General features: G+C 47.1%; 14 non-coding genes across 14 annotated transcripts; all 14 read right to left on the bottom strand.

Moving 5' to 3' along the window:
* Positions 1-278: 278 nt before the first annotated feature.
* On the bottom strand, positions 279-360 carry TRNAS-UGA (transfer RNA serine (anticodon UGA)). Its single transcript has one exon. It is a non-coding gene; the product is annotated as a tRNA-Ser (tRNA).
* Positions 361-1527: 1167 nt separating this feature from the next.
* On the bottom strand, positions 1528-1609 carry TRNAS-UGA (transfer RNA serine (anticodon UGA)). Its single transcript has one exon. It is a non-coding gene; the product is annotated as a tRNA-Ser (tRNA).
* Positions 1610-2149: 540 nt separating this feature from the next.
* Positions 2150-2231, bottom strand: TRNAS-CGA (transfer RNA serine (anticodon CGA)). The gene has a single exon. It is a non-coding gene; the product is annotated as a tRNA-Ser (tRNA).
* Positions 2232-2772: 541 nt separating this feature from the next.
* On the bottom strand, positions 2773-2854 carry TRNAS-CGA (transfer RNA serine (anticodon CGA)). The gene has a single exon. It is a non-coding gene; the product is annotated as a tRNA-Ser (tRNA).
* A 431-nt stretch (positions 2855-3285) lies between these two features.
* On the bottom strand, positions 3286-3367 carry TRNAS-CGA (transfer RNA serine (anticodon CGA)). The gene has a single exon. It is a non-coding gene; the product is annotated as a tRNA-Ser (tRNA).
* Positions 3368-3910: 543 nt separating this feature from the next.
* On the bottom strand, positions 3911-3992 carry TRNAS-CGA (transfer RNA serine (anticodon CGA)). The gene has a single exon. It is a non-coding gene; the product is annotated as a tRNA-Ser (tRNA).
* Positions 3993-4533: 541 nt separating this feature from the next.
* On the bottom strand, positions 4534-4615 carry TRNAS-CGA (transfer RNA serine (anticodon CGA)). Its single transcript has one exon. It is a non-coding gene; the product is annotated as a tRNA-Ser (tRNA).
* Positions 4616-5046: 431 nt separating this feature from the next.
* TRNAS-CGA (transfer RNA serine (anticodon CGA)) lies at positions 5047-5128 on the bottom strand. Its single transcript has one exon. It is a non-coding gene; the product is annotated as a tRNA-Ser (tRNA).
* A 543-nt stretch (positions 5129-5671) lies between these two features.
* Positions 5672-5752, bottom strand: TRNAS-CGA (transfer RNA serine (anticodon CGA)). Its single transcript has one exon. It is a non-coding gene; the product is annotated as a tRNA-Ser (tRNA).
* Positions 5753-6996: 1244 nt separating this feature from the next.
* Positions 6997-7078, bottom strand: TRNAP-UGG (transfer RNA proline (anticodon UGG)). The gene has a single exon. It is a non-coding gene; the product is annotated as a tRNA-Pro (tRNA).
* Positions 7079-8322: 1244 nt separating this feature from the next.
* Positions 8323-8404, bottom strand: TRNAS-UGA (transfer RNA serine (anticodon UGA)). Its single transcript has one exon. It is a non-coding gene; the product is annotated as a tRNA-Ser (tRNA).
* Positions 8405-9571: 1167 nt separating this feature from the next.
* TRNAS-UGA (transfer RNA serine (anticodon UGA)) lies at positions 9572-9653 on the bottom strand. The gene has a single exon. It is a non-coding gene; the product is annotated as a tRNA-Ser (tRNA).
* Positions 9654-10193: 540 nt separating this feature from the next.
* TRNAS-CGA (transfer RNA serine (anticodon CGA)) lies at positions 10194-10275 on the bottom strand. Its single transcript has one exon. It is a non-coding gene; the product is annotated as a tRNA-Ser (tRNA).
* Positions 10276-10816: 541 nt separating this feature from the next.
* Positions 10817-10898, bottom strand: TRNAS-UGA (transfer RNA serine (anticodon UGA)). Its single transcript has one exon. It is a non-coding gene; the product is annotated as a tRNA-Ser (tRNA).
* Between the last annotated feature and the right edge of the window lie 10378 nt (positions 10899-21276).

Here is a 21276-nt window from a genome sequence, read left to right as displayed (position 1 = left end):
TATCAGGCAGGACAGCTCCAGACTACGAACCCATCCGAGCCACCTGCTCTCTAAAACACTTCCTGGGTGTGGAAATTGTCTCAATGTTTACATCTAGTTTGAGTTTTTGCCGGTTAACTCTGTGACTTGATGAGGATTGCATAACGAGAAGTGAACATTTACTTAACTAAACCAAATGGTGTTCATGCAAAATCTCATGACGCTGCAAGCAGGATTCAAACCTACGCAGGGAAACCCCATTGGATTTCAAGTCCAACACCTTAACTACTCTGTCATGACGCTGCAAGCAGGATTCGAACCTACGCGGGGAAAACTCATTGGATTTCAAGTCCAACGCCTTAACCACTCGGCCATCGCAGCTGCTTGAGTATGACATCACTGTTGTCGTATACGAGCCATGCGCTGCTCACATCAGGCCGAAACCTAAAAATTAAAGTAACGGAAGGACGGGGCACGTACCAGCAGTGCCCTGTCTCCCTCACTTATTTCGCATGCTTTCATACAATTAATAAAAATAGCAACACGCATCACTCAAAGTGATGACAGGGCACAGATGAGCAGTAATCAATCACTGCACATTTCTGCCCTCTTTTCCCTATATTACGGCTCTGGGAATGGGCCCTTAAGTGTACTCAGAAAGAGTCCAAAAGCCTAAACAAGACACGCTACATAAAAAAATTACTCTTTTCGTGAATCGTCAAGATCAGGCAGGACAGGTCCAGACTACAAACCCTTCCGAGCCACCTGCTCTCTAAAACACTTCCTGAGTGTTGAAATTGTCTTAATGTTTACATTTAGTTTGAGTTTTTGCTGTTTAACTCTGTTACTTGATGAGGATTGCGTAACGAGAAGTGAATATTTCCTTATCAAACCAAATGGTGTTCATGCAAAATCGCACGATGCTGCGAGCAGGATTCGAACCTGCACAGGGAAACCCCATTGGATTTGAGGTCCAACGCCTTAACCACTCTGCCGTCGCAGCTCCACAAGTATGATGTCACTGTTGTCGTATACGAGCCATGCGCTGCTCACATCAGGCCGAGACCTAAAAATTAAAGTAACGGAAGGACGGGGCACGTACCAGCAGTGCCCTGTCTCCCTCACTTATTTCGCATGCTTTCATTCAATTAATAAAAATAGCAACACGCATCACTCAAAGTGTGTGACAGGGCACAGATGAGCGGTAATCAATCACTGCACATTTCTACCCTCTTTTCCCTATATTACGGTGGTGGCAACGGGCCCTTAAGTGTACTCAGAAAGAGTCCAAAAGAATAAACAAGACATGCTTCATAAAAAACAAATTACTCTTTTCGTGACTTGTCTATATCAGGCAGGACAGCTCCAGACTACGAACCCTTCCGAGCCACCTGCTCTCTAAAACACTTCCTGGGTGTGGAAATTGTCTCAATGTTTACATCTAGTTTGAGTTTTTGTCGTTTAACTCTGTGACTTGATGATGATTGAATATCGAGAAGTGAACATTTACTTAACTAAACCAAATGGTGCTGAAGCAAAATCTCATGACGCTGCAAGCTGGATTCGAACCTAAGCGGGGAAACCCCATTGGATTTCAAGTCCAACGCCTTAACCACTCGGCCATCACAGCTGCGTGAGTATGATGTCACTGTTGTCGTATACGAGCCATGTGCTGCTCACATCAGGCCGAGACCTAAAAATTAAAGTAACGGAAGGACGGGGCACATACCAGCAGTGCCCTGTCTCCCTCACTCATTTCGCATGCTTTCATACAATTAATAAAAATAGCAACACGCATCACTCAAAGTGAGTGACAGGGCACAGATGAGCGGTAATCAATCACTGCACATTCCTACCCTATTTTCCCTATATTACGGTGCTGGGAATGGGCCCTTAAGAGTACTCAGAAAGAGTCCAAATGCCTAAACAAGACACGCTACATAAAAAAGTACTCTTTTTGTGACTCGTCAAGATCAGGCAGGACAGGTCCAGACTACGAACCCTTCCGAACCACCTGCTCTCTTAAACACTTCCTGAGTGTTGAAATTGTCTTAATGTTTACATTTAGTTTGAGTTTTTGCTGTTTAACTCTGTGACTTGATGAGGATTGCGTAACGAGAAGTGAACATTTCCTTAACAAACCAAATGGTGTTCATGCAAAATCGGACGACGCTGCAAGCAGGATTCGAACCTGCGCAGGGAAAACCCATTGAATTTCGAGTCCAAAGCCTTAACCACTCGGCCATCGCAGCTCCATGAGTATGATGTCACTGTTGTCGTATATGAGCCATGTGCTGCTCACGCCAGGCCGAAACCTAAAAAATAAAGTAACATAAGGACGGGGCAGGAACCAGCAGTGCCCTGTTGCCCCCACTTATTTCACATGCTTTCATACAATTAATAAAAATAGCAACACGTATCACTCAAAGTGAGTGACAGGGCACAGATGAGCAGTAATCAATCACTGCGCATTTCTACCCTCTTTTCCCTATATTACGGCGCTGGGACCGGGCCCTCAAGTGTACTCAGAAAGAGTCCAAAAGCCTAAGCAAGACACGCTACATAAAAAAATTACTCTTTTTGTGACTCGTCATGATCAGGCAGGACAGGTCCAGACTACGAACCCTTCCAAACCACCTGCTCTCTTAAACACTTCCTGAGTGTTGAAATTGTCTTAATGTTTACATTTAGTTTGAATTTTTGCTGTTTAACTCTGTGACTTGATGAGGATTGACTAACGAGAAGTGAAAATTTCCTTAACAAACCAAATGGTGTTCATGCAAAATATTACGGCGCTGCAAGCTGGATTCGTACCTGCGCAGGGAAACCCCATTGGATTTCGAGTCCAACGCCTTAACCACGCGGCCATCGCAGCTCCATGAGTATGATGTCACTGTTGTCGTATATGAGCCATGCGCTGCTCACGTCAGGCTGAGACCTAAAAAATTAAAGTAACAAAAGGACGGGGCAGGAACCAGCAGTGCCCTGTTGCCCTCACTTATTTCACATGCTTTCATACAATTAATAAAAATAGCAACACGTATCACTCAAAGTGAGTGACAGGGCACAGATGAGCGGTAATCATTCACTGTGCATTTCTACCCTCTTTTCCCTCTATTACGGCAGTGGCAACGGGCCCTTAAGTGTACTCAGAAAGAGTCCAAAAGAATAAACAAGACATGCTTCATAAAAAAGAATTACTCTTTTCGTGACTTGTCTATATCAGGCAGGACAGCTCCAGGATTACGTAACGAGAAGTGAACATTTCCTGAACAAACCAAATGGTGTTCATTCAAAATCGCCCAATGCTGCAAGCAGGACTCGAACCTGCGCAGGAAAACCCCATTGAATTTCGAGTACAACACCTTAACCACTCGGCCATCGCAGCTCCATGATTATGATGTCACTGTTGTCGTATATGAGCCATGCGCTGCTCACGTCAGGCCGAGACCTAAAAAATAAAGTAACATAAGGACGGGGCAGGAACCAGCAGTGCCCTGTTGCCCTCACTTATTTCACATGCTTTCATATAATTAATAAAAATAGCAACACGTATCACTCAAAGTGAGTCACAGGGCACAGATGAGCGGTAATCAATCACTGCGCATTTCTACCCTCTTTTCCTTATATTATGGCGGTGGCAACGGGCCCTTAAGTGTACTCAGAAAGAGTCCAAAAGCCTAAACAAGACACGCTTCATAAAAAAAATATTACTCTTTTCCTGACTTGTCTAGATCAGGCAGGACAGGTCCAGACTACGAACCCTTCCGAGCCACCTGCTCTCTAAAACACTTCCTGAGTGTTGAAATTGTCTTAATGTTTACATTTAGTTTGAGTTTTGCTGTTTAAGTCTGTGACTCGATGAGGATTGCGTAACGAGAAGTGAACATTTCCTTAACAAACCAAATGGTGTTCATGCAAAATCGGACGATGCTGCAAGCAGGATTCGAACCTGCGCGGGGAAAACCCATTGAATTTCGAGTCCAAAGCCTTAACCACTCGGCCATCGCAGCTCCATGAGTATGATGTCACTGTTGTCGTATATGAGCCATGTGCTGCTCACGCCAGGCCGAAACCTAAAAAATAAAGTAACATAAGGACGGGGCAGGAACCAGCAGTGCCCTGTTGCCCCCACTTATTTCACATGCTTTCATACAATTAATAAAAATAGCAACACGTATCACTCAAAGTGAGTGACAGGGCACAGATGAGCAGTAATCAATCACTGCGCATTTCTACCCTCTTTTCCCTATATTACGGCGCTGGGACCGGGCCCTCAAGTGTACTCAGAAAGAGTCCAAAAGCCTAAGCAAGACACGCTACATAAAAAAATTACTCTTTTTGTGACTCGTCATGATCAGGCAGGACAGGTCCAGACTACGAACCCTTCCAAACCACCTGCTCTCTTAAACACTTCCTGAGTGTTGAAATTGTCTTAATGTTTACATTTAGTTTGAATTTTTGCTGTTTAACTCTGTGACTTGATGAGGATTGACTAATGAGAAGTGAAAATTTCCTTAACAAACCAAATGGTGTTCATGCAAAATATTACGGCGCTGCAAGCTGGATTCGTACCTGCGCAGGGAAACCCCATTGGATTTCGAGTCCAACGCCTTAACCACGCGGCCATCGCAGCTCCATGAGTATGATGTCACTGTTGTCGTATATGAGCCATGCGCTGCTCACGTCAGGCTGAGACCTAAAAAATTAAAGTAACAAAAGGACGGGGCAGGAACCAGCAGTGCCCTGTTGCCCTCACTTATTTCACATGCTTTCATACAATTAATAAAAATAGCAACACGTATCACTCAAAGTGAGTGACAGGGCACAGATGAGCGGTAATCATTCACTGTGCATTTCTACCCTCTTTTCCCTCTATTACGGCAGTGGCAACGGGCCCTTAAGTGTACTCAGAAAGAGTCCAAAAGAATAAACAAGACATGCTTCATAAAAAAGAATTACTCTTTTCGTGACTTGTCTATATCAGGCAGGACAGCTCCAGGATTACGTAACGAGAAGTGAACATTTCCTGAACAAACCAAATGGTGTTCATTCAAAATCGCCCAATGCTGCAAGCAAGACTCGAACCTGCGCAGGAAAACCCCATTGAATTTCGAGTCCAACACCTTAACCACTCGGCCATCGCAGCTCCATGATTATGATGTCACTGTTGTCGTATATGAGCCATGCGCTGCTCACGTCAGGCCGAGACCTAAAAAATAAAGTAACATAAGGACGGGGCAGGAACCAGCAGTGCCCTGTTGCCCTCACTTATTTCACATGCTTTCATATAATTAATAAAAATAGCAACACGTATCACTCAAAGTGAGTCACAGGGCACAGATGAGCGGTAATCAATCACTGCGCATTTCTACCCTCTTTTCCTTATATTATGGCGGTGGCAACGGGCCCTTAAGTGTACTCAGAAAGAGTCCAAAAGCCTAAACAAGACACGCTTCATAAAAAAAATATTACTCTTTTCCTGACTTGTCTAGATCAGGCAGGACAGGTCCAGACTACGAACCCTTCCGAGCCACCTGCTCTCTAAAACACTTCCTGAGTGTTGAAATTGTCTTAATGTTTACATTTAGTTTGAGTTTTGCTGTTTAAGTCTGTGACTTGATGAGGATTGCGTAACGAGAAGTGAACATTTCCTTAACAAACCAAATGGTGTTCATGCAAATTCGCACGACGCTGCAAGCAGGGTTCAGACCTGCGCAGGGAAACCCCATTGATTTCGAGTCCAACGCCTTAACCACTCGGCCATTGCAGCTGCGTGAGTATGATGTCACTGTTGTCGTATACGAGCCATGCGCTGCTCACATCAGGCCGAGACCTAAAAATTAAAGTAACGGAAGGACGGGGCAGGTACCAGCAGTGCCCAGTTGCCCTCACTTATTTCGCATGCTTTCATACAATGAATAAAAATAGCAGCACGCATCACTCAAAGTGAGTGACAGGGCACAGATGAGCAGTAATCAGTCACTGCATATTTCTGCCCTCTTTTCCCTATATTACGGCGCTGGGAATGGGCCCTTAAGTGTACTCAGAGAGAGTCCAAAAGCCTAAACAAGACACGCTACATAAAAAAATTACTCTTTTCGTGAATCGTCAATATCAGGCAGGACAGGTCCTGACTACGAACCCTTCTGAGCCACCTCCTCTCTAAAACACTTCCTGAGTGTTGAAATTGTCTTAATGTTTACATTTAGTTTGAGTTTTTGCTGTTTAACTCTGTGACTTGATGAGGATTGCGTAACAAGAAGTGAACATTTCCTTAACAAACCAAATGGTGTTCATGCAAAATCGCACGACGCTGCAAGCAGGATTGGGACCTGCGCAGGGAAACCCCATTGACTTCGAGTCCAACGCCTTAACCACTCGGCCATCGCAGCTCCATGAGTATGATGTCACTGTTGTCGTATACGAGCCATGCGCTGCTCACATCAGGCCGAGACCTAAAAATTAAAGTAACGGAAGGACGGGGCAGGTACCAGCAGTGCCCAGTTGCCCTCACTTATTTCGCAAGCTTTCATACAATTAATAAAAATAGCAACACGTATCACTCAAAGTGAGTGACAGGGCACAGATGAGTGGTAATCAATCACTGCACATTTCTACCCTCTTTTCCCTATATTACGGTGGTGGCAATGGGCCCTTAAGTGTACTCAAAAAGAGTCCAGAAGAATAAACAAGACACGCTTCATAAAAAAGAATTACTCTTTTCGTGACTTGTCTATTTCAGGCAGGACAGCTCCAGACTACGAACCCTTCCGAGCCACCTGCTCTCTAAAACACTTCCTGGGTGTGGAAATTGTCTCAATGTTTACATCTAGTTTGAGTTTTTGCCGTTTAACTCTGTGACTTGATGAGGATTGCATAACGAGAAGTGAACATTTACTTAACTAAACCAAATGGTGTTCATGCAAAATCTCATGACGTTGCAAGCAGGATTCAAACCTACGCAGGGACTCCACATTGGATTTCAAGCCCAACGCCTTAACTACTCGGTCATGACGCTGCAAGCAGGATTCGAACCTATGCGGGGAAACCCCATTGGATTCCAAGTCCAACGCCTTAACCACTCGGCCATCGCAGCTGCATGAGTATGACATCACTGTTGTCGTATACGAGCCATGCGCTGCTCACATCAGTCCGAGACCTAAAAATTAAAGTAACGGAAGGACGGGGCACGTACCAGCAGTGCCCTGTCTCCCTCACTTATTTCGCATGCTTTCATACAATTAATAAAAATAGCAACACGCATCACTCAAAGTGAGTGACAGGGCACAGATGAGCAGTAATCAATCACTGCACATTTCTGCCCTCTTTTCCCTATATTACGGCTCTGGGAATGGGCCCTTAAGTGTACTCAGAAAGAGTCCAAAAGCCTAAACAAGACACGCTACATAAAAAAATTACTCTTTTCGTGAATCGTCAAGATCAGGCAGGACAGGTCCAGACTACGAACCCTTCCAAGCCACCTGCTCTCTAAAACACTTCCTGAGTGTTGAAATTGTCTTAATGTTTACATTTAGTTTGAGTTTTTGCTGTTTAACTCTGTGACTTGATGAGGATTGCGTAACAAGAAGTGAACATTTCCTTAACAAACCAAATGGTGTTCATGCAAAATCGCACGACGCTGCAAGCAGGATTGGGACCTGCGCAGGGAAACCCCATTGATTTCGAGTCCAACACCTTAACCACTCGGCCATCGCAGCTTCATTAGTATGATGTCACTGTTGTCGTATACGAGCCATGCGCTGCTCACATCAGGCCGAGACCTAAAAATTAAAGTAACGGAAGGACGGGGCAGGTACCAGCAGGGCCCAGTTGCCCTCACTTATTTCGCATGCTTTCATACAATTAATAAAAATAGCAACACGTATCACTCAAAGTGAGTGACAGGGCACAGATGAGTGGTAATCAATCACTGCACATTTCTACCCTCTTTTCCCTATATTACGGTTGTGGCAACGGGCCCTTAAGTGTACTCAAAAAGAGTCCAAAAGAATAAACAAGACACGCTTCCTAAAAAAGAATTACTCTTTTCGTGACTTGTCTATATCAGGCAGGACAGCTCCAGACTACGAACCCTTCCGAGCCACCTGCTCTCTAAAACACTTCCTGGGTGTGGAAATTGTCTCAATGTTTACATCTAGTTTGAGTTTTTGCCGGTTAACTCTGTGACTTGATGAGGATTGCATAACGAGAAGTGAACATTTACTTAACTAAACCAAATGGTGTTCATGCAAAATCTCATGACGCTGCAAGCAGGATTCAAACCTACGCAGGGAAACCCCATTGGATTTCAAGTCCAACACCTTAACTACTCGGTCATGACACTGCAAGCAGGATTCAAACCTACGCGGGGAAACCTCATTGGATTTCAAGTCCAACGCCTTAACCACTCGGCCATCGCAGCTGCATGGGTATGACATCACTGTTGTCGTATACGAGCCATGCGCTGCTCACATCAGGCTGAAACCTAAAAATTAAAGTAACGGAAGGACGGGGCACGTACCAGCAGTGCCCTGTCTCCCTCACTTATTTCGCATGCTTTCATACAATTAATAAAAATAGCAACACGCATCACTCAAAGTGATGACAGGGCACAGATGAGCAGTAATCAATCACTGCACATTTCTGCCCTCTTTTCCCTATATTACGGCTCTGGGAATGGGCCCTTAAGTGTACTCAGAAAGAGTCCAAAAGCCTAAACAAGACACGCTACATAAAAAAATTACTCTTTTCGTGAATCGTCAAGATCAGGCAGGACAGGTCCAGACTACGAACCCTTCCGAGCCACCTGCTCTCTAAAACACTTCCTGAGTGTTGAAATTGTCTTAATGTTTACATTTAGTTTGAGTTTTTGCTGTTTAACTCTGTTACTTGATGAGGATTGCGTAACGAGAAGTGAATATTTCCTTATCAAACCAAATGGTGTTCATGCAAAATCGCACGATGCTGCGAGCATGATTCGAACCTGCACAGGGAAACCCCATTGGATTTGAGGTCCAACGCCTTAACCACTCTGCCGTCGCAGCTCCACAAGTATGATGTCACTGTTGTCTTATACGAGCCATGCGCTGCTCACATCAGGCCGAGACCTAAAAATTAAAGTAACGGAAGGACGGGGCACGTACCAGCAGTGCCCTGTCTCCCTCACTTATTTCGCATGCTTTCATTCAATTAATAAAAATAGCAACACGCATCACTCAAAGTGTGTGACAGGGCACAGATGAGCGGTAATCAATCACTGCACATTTCTACCCTCTTTTCCCTATATTACGGTGGTGGCAACGGGCCCTTAAGTGTACTCAGAAAGAGTCCAAAAGAATAAACAAGACATGCTTCATAAAAAACAAATTACTCTTTTCGTGACTTGTCTATATCAGGCAGGACAGCTCCAGACTACGAACCCTTCCGAGCCACCTGCTCTCTAAAACACTTCCTGGGTGTGGAAATTGTCTCAATGTTTACATCTAGTTTGAGTTTTTGTCGTTTAACTCTGTGACTTGATGATGATTGAATATCGAGAAGTGAACATTTACTTAACTAAACCAAATGGTGCTGAAGCAAAATCTCATGACGCTGCAAGCTGGATTCGAACCTAAGCGGGGAAACCCCATTGGATTTCAAGTCCAACGCCTTAACCACTCGGCCATCACAGCTGCGTGAGTATGATGTCACTGTTGTCGTATACGAGCCATGTGCTGCTCACATCAGGCCGAGACCTAAAAATTAAAGTAACGGAAGGACGGGGCACGTACCAGCAGTGCCCTGTCTCCCTCACTCATTTCGCATGCTTTCATACAATTAATAAAAATAGCAACACGCATCACTCAAAGTGAGTGACAGGGCACAGATGAGCGGTAATCAATCACTGCACATTCCTACCCTATTTTCCCTATATTACGGTGCTGGGAATGGGCCCTTAAGAGTACTCAGAAAGAGTCCAAATGCCTAAACAAGACACGCTACATAAAAAAGTACTCTTTTTGTGACTCGTCAAGATCAGGCAGGACAGGTCCAGACTACGAACCCTTCCGAACCACCTGCTCTCTTAAACACTTCCTGATTGTTGAAATTGTCTTAATGTTTACATTTAGTTTGAGTTTTTGCTGTTTAACTCTGTGACTTGATGAGGATTGCGTAACGAGAAGTGAACATTTCCTTAACAAACCAAATGGTGTTCATGCAAAATCGGATGATGTTGCAAGCAGGATTCGAACCTGCGCAGGGAAAACCCATTGAATTTCGAGTCCAAAGCCTTAACCACTCAACCATCGCAGCTCCATGAGTATGATGTCACTGTTGTCGTATATGAGCCATGTGCTGCTCACGCCAGGCCGAAACCTAAAAAATAAAGTAACATAAGGACGGGGCAGGAACCAGCAGTGCCCTGTTGCCCCCACTTATTTCACATGCTTTCATACAATTAATAAAAATAGCAACACGTATCACTCAAAGTGAGTGACAGGGCACAGATGAGCAGTAATCAATCACTGCGCATTTCTACCCTCTTTTCCCTATATTACGGCGCTGGGACCGGGCCCTCAAGTGTACTCAGAAAGAGTCCAAAAGCCTAAGCAAGACACGCTACATAAAAAAATTACTCTTTTTGTGACTCGTCATGATCAGGCAGGACAGGTCCAGACTACGAACCCTTCCAAACCACCTGCTCTCTTAAACACTTCCTGAGTGTTGAAATTGTCTTAATGTTTACATTTAGTTTGAGTTTTTGCTGTTTAACTCTGTGCCTTGATGAGGATTGATTAACGAGAAGTGAACATTTCATTAACAAACCAAATGGTGTTCATGCAAAATAGCACGATGCTGCAAGCAGGATTCGAACAAGCGCAGGGAAACCCCATTGGATTTCAGGTCCAACGCCTTAACCACTCTGCCGTCGCAGCTCCACGAGTATGATGTCACTGTTGTCGTATACGAGCCATGTGCTGCTCTAGTCAGACCGAGACCTAAAAAATAAAGCAACGGAAGGACGGGGCAGGTACCAGCAGGGCCCTGTTGCCCTCACTTATTTCGCATGCTTTGATACAATTAATAAAAATAGCAACACGCGTCACTCAAAGTGAGTGACAGGGCACAGATGAGCGGTAATCAATCACTGCACATTTCTACACTCTTTTCCCTATATTACGGCGCTGGGAATGGGCCCTTAAGAGTACTCAGAAAGAGTCCAAAAGCCTAAACAAGACACGCTACATAAAAAAATTACTATTTTCGTGACTGTAGGAAGGTAGATCCCTGACTATGGTTGCCCCCAACTTTTTGCCTGGTGTTTTGCTGGTTTTCTGACTTAGTTGACCTGAGGCCCTGCTGTTCAGGACCTCAGGCCCACTGCTCTCTCTGTAAAATGGATTCCATGTACCTTAGGTACATATCTAAATTGGATACTGAGCCACCTTATCAGTCCCTGTACAGTGTACCTTAGGTACCCAGGGCATAGGTGTACCCAGGGCCTACCAGGGGCTGCAGCATGTATTATGCCACCGCTGGCTGGCCATCCAAATCTGACACAACTGGCTGCTTGACAGCTGGGGCAAGGTGGTGTAATCACCCTTTGCTTTAGATATAGTATACCTATATCTAACCCTAAAATGGACACACAGATCTCCTATCTGTCACTCCTATGGCAGGCCTTAACAATCCTGAAGGCAGAGTGCTTGGAATCGTGTGAGATGGTGCTCTGGCATGAGCTGAGCCTGTCTGCGGCTTTCGGGATCCATCCCTTAGCCGTTTCCATGATATCGCATACCATATACTCTTAAGTGCATTATAATCCTCGCGGTTATATGCCAACTCTGGTATCGCTTTATCAAAACATGTCGAGTAAGGTGTCATACGAATTGGAATACTAACCCCTCGCCAATTCTGGCGACGGGGTTAGCATTCCACCCTTCTAGAGGGACACGACATGTATGTAACCCCTAACCCCGGTTAAAGTCAAACAGAGCCTCAGCTCCACAAAATGGATGCTGCCACCGAGACACAAGTCTGCCCTCCTGCTGCTGGGAGTCCTCCCAGAGCAGGAGATAAGGACAAAGGGTTTCCTGCCAGGGGCGGTGCCAGCACCGTCCCAGACAGGGTTTTGTGTATTGTAGGTAGGCAGGGCTTTAGAGGAAGGTGACTGCACGTGGCACCCCTGTGCTCACTGTGCATAGGCTGGCTGGAACCAGTTCCAGGGTCACTCCAGACCCTGTGCTGGGGAAAAGCCCGCCAAGGAAGTGGGTGTAACCACCCCCCTCCTAGTCCCACCCCTAGGGCAGGACTTAGTCGCGTGCCAGCCCCTTTTTACAGGATAAAGGTAGGAACTGGCCCCCTTCCAAATCAGATCATCTTTGAATCCTGAAACTACTTTCCATGAAAGGAACTCAAGACTTCTTCCTAAGATTTCTCCCTTGTGACTAAGGAGTAGTCACCCTGCATCCGCAGGCACCATCTTAAGAACACTGCGGTCTGCTGCAAGTCTCTCCTCCGGATCAAGACTGCCCAGCTCGACGAGAACCGGCTTCCCTGGCACCTCTGACCTCTACCTGCATCATCAGTCACGCTGAGATTCGTGGGTGTGACGAGACCTCGAGGGACCGGCCATCTTCAAGACTGCACGACTTCTTTCCAGCAAGCCCGCCGAGTAATTTCCTGGTGAGTGCTTTGGGGTCCGAGAAGCCCCGACCCTGAGCAGCTCCAGCACCGAAGTGCAGCCTCCCAGCATCTCCACGATCTGCGTGGGGCCCTTCTGCTTTTTGCTGCTCACCGCGTTGTTTGGCTACTAGCCCGCTGGCTTGTGGCCTTCTGAACGACGCCCGACGACATTTCTGCTACTGGTCTGGTTGCTCCAGGCTGGCCCTTGCTCCCTTCCAAAAGAGGAGCACCACGGACCCTCCTGGTCCACTCAAGACTCCATTTTGAGTCCACCGCGTGGGCTTGAATTAGCCAAGGCTTGTTGCCCAATCCTGGGTAACTTCGACGCCGACAGCTTCATCCATCGTGGGACAGCTCGCCTCTCCATCCTGGTCGCCGACTACGCCTCCTGGTCCGTGAGATCTGCAGAGCCAGCGTCGCCCACTCACCTAGTCGAGGTGACTTCGCCCGGTGCCATCCTGGTGCCCACTTAATCACTGGCTAGTGATTCAAGAACTTGGTCCCCTCTGCTTTCAGGTTTTCTTCTTCCTTGATCCAGGCTTGGAACCATCGAACTTTTCTTCACTGGTCGCCTGCCAGCAACTTCCTTCTTCCAGGCTCCTGGTCCGGCAACGAGATCCCCGACGTCTTTTCAGACCTATGCAGCTGCAGCCCCTGGGCTAGGTAACTTCGGCACTTCGGTGTCCCAGCATAGCCTCACTATCCTAGGGTCAGGATCCACTGTCGTTTTCTTCCTACCAGGTCGGGTTCGCCCGTGAACACTAACTTTGCCTTTACTAGCTCCCATAGACTTTGTCCCGCATCCCGCGTGAGAGTGCACACTCTGCACCCGAGTCCCCTAGGTCGCCTAGAAGTAATCTAACGATTCCCTAGTCAAGTCCTAGCGATTCCAAAGCCTATTAGTACTGTACTTACCTGCTAGTAATTTCGCATTCCACTTTTAGAATATATGGTTTTTCGTGCCCCTCGGGCATTTGTGTATAACGTGCTAACTTAAGTATTTTCGTAAGAGTTTTGTTGTGTGCCTAGCACCCTGTCCTCATAAAGAGTACAGGGTTGTTGTGATTCTAATAAATACACTGTTTATTTTCATAACACTTGTGTGGTGTCCTTTCACTGGGTGTTCAAGGGGTAATGTGATGGTAAAACAGCTGGCTTAACACGCCCTCTAGAGTCTTAGCCTTAGACTGCTCGTATCCATGCTACTAGGATAGCTGGTCTATAAGGTTGACTTACAACCAATCATCAATAAGGGTTGTTTGGACTGATATATAGTGATCACTAGAATAGTGAACACTGCACATCAGGCCAACTTCTCACATTGGTGAGCAGCGGTTGGGATTTGAGCTTGCTGTTGTTTTACCACACATGCCCTAAGAATATCTTGTGAAAGATCACATAAGTACTAAAGGTACATATAACTTAGCTTAGAATACTCTGAGTTCTACTGAACCAGCTGTTGTAGCTCCTAGGGCCTAGCACACCCTAAACTACAACTCTAGCAAGGGATCAGTAGGCAAACATATAGTGTAGGTAAGTGCACCACTTACACCTCACTAGAAAAGCATGTCTACCCAGGGAGATTCTACTGAGACTCCCCTGGTCAGTGTTGACCCTCCACAGGTCACTTCAAGATATGCAGCTCTCAGTTTCCAGGAGATGAGACAGATCTGTGTCTCCAGAAAACTGAAGCAGGGGTCTAACCCCACCATTCCCTTTCTGATAGGTCTCTTAGAGACATATGATGCCAGAAAGCTTTCTCAGTTACATGAGAACATGCCAGCCTTAGAGGGGACCTCTGGGGATCCAGACCTCCCCAACACTGCTACTGCAGTTGAGGAGGAGGAGGATCAGGAGGAACTCTCTGGGGATGAGGTAGACAAAGGTCTTGAGGTAGTCAGAAGGCTAACCAGGACCAACTTAGACTTACTTGGGCTAGGATCTGGGGGACCCCCAGTACTAACCCGAAGTGGGCCTAACCTTGGAGTTAGGAGAGATAGATCTCTTTCTAGGGACTCCAATAGATCTCTGCACTCTAATGCCTCTTCTCAGGGGAGAAGGAATCCTCCACAGAGGAGATTTACTTCCCCTCAGAGAAAAGAGCATGAAGCTAGAATGAGACAAGCTGAACTGAGGATTGAAAGGGAAGAACTTGCCCTGGCCAAAGAGAAGCTTGCCTTTGCTAGAGAGCAGCAGATGAGTGGGCTAGCTCCCACTGGTGGCAGCAATCTCCCAAGAGAAAAAGAGAAGGGTTTAGATACTAAACACCTGACTAAGATAGTGCCCCCCTTTAAACAAGGGGATGACATCCAGAAATGGATGGCTGCTCTGGAGAGGGCCTGCACTGTGCAGTGCATTCCCCAGAGTCAGTGGGCAGCTATACTGTGGCTCTCCTTTGATGGTAAAGGTAGAGATAAGCTCCTCACTACAAGAGTGGAGGATGCTAACAATTACCAGGTCCTGAAGAATACACTGGTTGATGGGTTTGGATTAACCACTGAGCAGTACAGGTTGCTGTTCAGAGACACCCAGAAAACTCAGTCTCAGGACTGGTCTGACTTTGTTGATTGTGTCACTAAGGCTTTGGAAGGCTGGCTACTGGGTAGCAAGGTTACTGACTTCACAGGATTGTATAATCTTATTATGAGAGAGCAAGTCTTAAATAATTGTCAGAACCAGTTATTACACCAGCACCTGGTAGACTCTGATCTGACCTCTCCACAAGAATTGGGTAAGAGGGCAGACAAATGGGTCAGAACCAGGATTAGGCCCAAGAACCAAGGTGGTGACCAGAAAAAGGAATCAACCAAGCCTCAAGAGAAGGGTGGGAATAAATCTACAGATCAAACCACATCAGGGCCCCAAAAATCCTCTGAGGGGGGTGGGTCCCAGAATCCTTCCAACAACCAGAAGAAACCTTATTGTTATCCCTGTAAACAGGTGGGTCATTTAAAAACTGACAGCAGTTGCCCAAAGAATAACAATAAGGAAAACATACCCCCAAGTAACATTCCCAAACCTCCTGTTACTACTAGTAGTAATCCCCCAGGTGGTGGGAGTGCCCCCAAGAATTTGGGTGCATTTACTTTGGGAGTTCCTGGGGACTCTGGCCTAACCAGGTCCCCAAACTTAGATACTCTTGTTTGTGAGACTGGCATGGGGTTTGCCAACTTCACAACTTGTCCCAACACTTTGGGCAAGTACAGACAGGAGCCCCTCATCAATGGAATGAAAGTTGAGGCCTATAGAGATACAGGGGCTAGCATCACCATGGTGACTGAGAGTCTAGTCCCCTCAAGGCAACTTTTACCTGGTGCCACATACCAGGTGGTAAACATTGATGGAGTGAAGAAAACTCATCCCATGGCAGTAGTAAATCTCAGCTGGGGAAGTGTCACTGGCCACAAGAGAGTGGCAGTGTCACCAAACTTGCCTGTAGATTGCCTACTGGGGAATGATTTAGAGCTCTCAGCCTGGGCTGAAGTAGAGCAAGAAACCCATTCTAGAATGGTGAACATCCATGGTAAGGGTAGTGGGGCAGTGGTAGCCACAGCCCGAGTCCAAGATATCCTCCCTGAACAGGTCAGGAGGGTTGTGCCAGTCACAACCCAATCTCAGACAACTTCCTTCCCAGAACAGGTTGTCAAGGCTGTGATGGTCACAGCCCACACCCAAACTGAGCCCCCTCCTGAAAAGGTTGGGAGAGTTGTGATGGCCACAGCTCAAACTCAGACAGATGACAGTGTTGTGAAGCCTGAAACTATGGATCACTCCATTCAGACAGAGAGTATTGAGGAGGAAGAGAAATCTCCCTCCCACCAGACTTTAGGAAAGGATCAGCCTCCTCAGGGAACTGATCTGACCCCTTGTGAAGAAACTGCCACAGAGGTAGTCAGGCCTAGCCTGGCAGAACCCCTGATGTCAGTGGACCCTTCCAAGGTGGAACCCAGTCTGGAGCAGGTAACCTGCCCCTCTCTACCCTGCCTCAGTCAGCCCAGGGCTGTAGAGGTCAGGGAGGCCAGTGTTGGACCCCAAAGGGCCCCCTGTCCAAAAGAATTCCCCAATCAGCAGATTAAGGGCACTGAAGCTAGTAGACCTAGCCAAGTGAAAATAAGACACACTCCTGAGGGATCCCCCTTAAAATTAGTTAGGGACCTCCCACAGATGGACACTGTTGGGCACAGCCAAACTTGGGACCTGAGGGCCCCAGACCTGACCTGTCCCTCCAGTAAGCCAAACAGAGGGACCCAACCTCCAGCTGTAGGTAGCCAGAGGTTGACCCTGAGAGCCCAAAACAACTCAGTCTTGGAAAGAAAGGCCTCTATGGTGGATGATGATTGGAGGAAGCTGAGCCCAAAGTTAGTGGAGCCTCACTTCAGTACTCCATTTCAGCACCAGCCTTTTTCTTTGACAAAACACACCACAGGTAGAGATTCCCTATGGTGGAGACCCTCAGACACCCTTAGGGTGAGGGATTGCTTAGTGGACCATGACATAGGGGGTAACCATGCCAGTGCTGGTACTTCCTTAAATGGCCACTTAGGCAATATAGGCTTACCTGGACAAGGATAGCCTTATCTCCTTTCGTTTGGGGGGGGGTTATGTAGGAAGGTAGATCCCTGACTATGGTTGCCCCCAACTTTTTGCCTGGTGTTTTGCTGGTTTTCTGACTTAGTTGACCTGAGGCCCTGCTGTTCAGGACCTCAGGCCCACTGCTCTCTCTGTAAAATGGATTCCATGTACCTTAGGTACATATCTAAATTGGATACTGAGCCACCTTATCAGTCCCTGTACAGTGTACCTTAGGTACCCAGGGCATAGGTGTACCCAGGGCCTACCAGGGGCTGCAGCATGTATTATGCCACCCCTGGCTGGCCATCCAAATCTGACACAACTGGCTGCTTGACAGCTGGGGCAAGGTGGTGTAATCACCCTTTGCTTTAGATATAGTATACCTATATCTAACCCTAAAATGGACACACAGATCTCCTATCAGTCACTCCTATGGCAGGCCTTAACAATCCTGAAGGCAGAGTGCTTGGAATCGTGTGAGATGGTGCTCTGGCATGAGCTGAGCCTGTCTGCGGCTTTCGGGATCCATCCCTTAGCCGTTTCCATGATATCGCATACCATATACTCTTAAGTGCATTATAATCCTCGCGGTTATATGCTAACTCTGGTATCGCTTTATCAAAACATGTCGAGTAAGGTGTCATACGAATTGGAATACTAACCCCTCGCCAATTCTGGCGACGGGGTTAGCATTCCACCCTTCTAGAGGGACACGACATGTATGTAACCCCTAACCCCGGTTAAAGTCAAACAGAGCCTCAGCTCCACAAAATGGATGCTGCCACCGAGACACAAGTCTGCCCTCCTGCTGCTGGGAGTCCTCCCAGAGCAGGAGATAAGGACAAAGGGTTTCCTGCCAGGGGCGGTGCCAGCACCGTCCCAGACAGGGTTTTGTGTATTGTAGGTAGGCAGGGCTTTAGAGGAAGGTGACTGCACGTGGCACCCCGGTGCTCACTGTGCATAGGCTGGCTGGAACCAGTTCCAGGGTCACTCCAGACCCTGTGCTGGGGAAAAGCCCGCCAAGGAAGTGGGTGTAACCACCCCCCTCCTAGTCCCACCCCTAGGGCAGGACTTAGTCGCGTGCCAGCCCCTTTTTACAGGATAAAGGTAGGAACTGGCCCCCTTCCAAATCAGATCATCTTTGAATCCTGAAACTACTTTCCACGAAAGGAACTCAAGACTTCTTCCTAAGATTTCTCCCTTGTGACTAAGGAGAAGTCACCCTGCATCCGCAGGCACCATCTTAAGAACACTGCGGTCTGCTGCAAGTCTCTCCTCCGGATCAAGACTGCCCAGCTCGACGAGAACCGGCTTCCCTGGCACCTCTGACCTCTACCTGCATCATCAGTCACGCTGAGATTCGTGGGTGTGACGAGACCTCGAGGGACCGGCCATCTTCAAGACTGCACGACTTCTTTCCAGCAAGCCCGCCGAGTAATTTCCTGGTGAGTGCTTTGGGGTCTGAGAAGCCCCGAACCTGAGCAGCTACAGCACCGAAGTGCAGCCTCCCAGCATCTCCACGATCTGCGTGGGGCCCTTCTGCTTTTTGCTGCTCACCGCGTTGTTTGGCTACTAGCCCGCTGGCTTGTGGCCTTCTGAACGACGCCCGACGACATTTCTGCTACTGGTCTGGTTGCTCCAGGCTGGCCCTTGCTCCCTTCCAAAAGAGGAGCACCCCGGACCCTCCTGGTCCACTCAAGACGCCATTTTGAGTCCACCGCGTGGGCTTGAATTAGCCAAGGCTTGTTGCCCAATCCTGGGTAACTTCGACGCCGACAGCTTCATCCATCGTGGGACAGCTCGCCTCTCCATCCTGGTCGCCGACAACGCCTCCTGGTCCGTGAGATCTGCAGAGCCAGCGTCGCCCACTCACCTAGTCGAGGTGACTTCGCCCGGTGCCATCCTGGTGCCCACTTAATCACTGGCTAGTGATTCAAGAACTTGGTCCCCTCTGCTTTCAGGTTTTCTTCTTCCTTGATCCAGGCTTGGATCCATCGAACTTTTCTTCACTGGTCGCCTGCCAGCAACTTCCTTCTTCCAGGCTCCTGGTCCGGCAATGAGATCCCCGACGTCTTTTCAGACCTATGCAGCTGCAGCCCCTGGGCTAGGTAACTTCGGCACTTCGGTGTCCCAGCATAGCCTCACTATCCTAGGGTCAGGATCCACTGTCGTTTTCTTCCTACCAGGTCGGGTTCGCCCGTGAACACTAACTTTGCCTTTACTAGCTCCCATAGACTTTGTCCCGCATCCCGCGTGAGAGTGCACACTCTGCACCCGAGTCCCCTAGGTCGCCTAGAAGTAATCTAACGATTCCCTAGTCAAGTCCTAGCGATTCCAAAGCCTATTAGTACTGTACTTACCTGCTAGTAATTTCGCATTCCACTTTTAGAATATATGGTTTTTCGTGCCCCTCGGGCATTTGTGTATAACGTGCTAACTTAAGTATTTTCGTAAGAGTTTTGTTGTGTGCCTAGCACCCTGTCCTCATAAAGAGTACAGGGTTGTTGTGATTCTAATAAATACACTGTTTATTTTCATAACACTTGTGTGGTGTCCTTTCACTGGGTGTTCAAGGGGTAATGTGATGGTAAAACAGCTGGCTTAACACGCCCTCTAGAGTCTTAGCCTTAGACTGCTCGTATCCATGCTACTAGGATAGCTGGTCTATAAGGTTGACTTACAACCAATCATCAATAAGGGTTGTTTGGACTGATATATAGTGATCACTAGAATAGTGAACACTGCACATCAGGCCAACTTCTCACAGTGACTCGTCATGATCAGGCAGGACAGGTCCAGACTACGAACCCTTCCGAACCACCTGCTCTCTAAAACACTTCCTGAGTTTTGAAATTGTCTTAATGTTTACATTTAGTTTGAGTTTTTGCTGTTTAACTATGTGACTTGATGAGGATTGACTAACGAGAAGTGAACATTTCCTTAACAAACCAAATGGTGTTCATGCAAAATCACGCGTTGCTGGGGGCAGGATTCGAACCTGCGCAGGGAAACCTCATTGGATTTCGAGTCCAACGAATTAACCACTCGGCCATTGCAGCTCCATGAGTATGATGTCACTCTTGTCGTATATGAGCCATGCGCTGCTCACGTCAGACCGAGACCTAAAAAATAAAGTAACAGAAGGACGGGGCAGGTACCAGCAGTGCTCTGTTGCCATCACTTATTTCGCTTGCTTTCATACAATTAATAAAAATAGCAACACGTATCACTCAAAGTGAGTGACAGGGCACAGGTGAGCAGTAATCAATCACTGCGCATTTCTACCCTCTTTTCCCTAAATTACGGCGCTGGGACCGGGCCCTCAAGTGTACTCAGAAAGAGTCCAAAAGCCTAAACAAGACACTCTACATAAAAAAAATTACTCTTTTCGTGACTCGTCAAGATCAGGCAGGACAGGTCCAGACTACGAACCCTTCCGAACCACCTGCTCTCTAAAACACTTCCTGAGTTTTGAAATTGTCTTAATGTTCACATTTAGTTTGAGTTTTTGCTGTTTAACTATGTGACTTGATGAGGATTGCGTAACGAGAAGTGAACATTTCCTGAACAAACCAAATGGTGTTCATGCAACATCGCCCGATGCTGCAAGCAGGATTCGAAACTGCGCAGGGAAACCCCATTGAATTTAGAGTCCAACGCCTTAACCACTCGGTCATCGCAGCTCCATGATTATGATGTCACTGTTGTCGTATATGAGCCATGCGCTGCTCACGTCAGATCGAGACCTAAAAAATAAAGTAACATAAGGACGGGGCAGGAACCAGCAGTGCCCTGTTGCCCTCACTTATTTCGCTTGCTTACATACAATTAATAAAAATAGCAACACGCATCACTCAAAGTGAGTGACAGGGCACAGATGAGCGGTAATCACTCACTGCACATTCCTACCCTCTTTTCCCTATATTACGGCGCTGGGAATGGGCCCTTAAGAGTACTCAGAAAGAGTCCAAATGCCTAAACAAGACACGCTACATAAATAAATTATTCTTTTTGTGACTCGTCAAGATCAGGCAGGACAGGTCCAGACTACGAACC

This window comes from Lissotriton helveticus, chromosome 11, assembly GCF_964261635.1.
Source record: "Lissotriton helveticus chromosome 11, aLisHel1.1, whole genome shotgun sequence".
Taxonomy (NCBI): Eukaryota; Metazoa; Chordata; class Amphibia; order Caudata; family Salamandridae; genus Lissotriton; species Lissotriton helveticus.
This window is presented reverse-complemented; position numbering and strand designations above follow the sequence as displayed.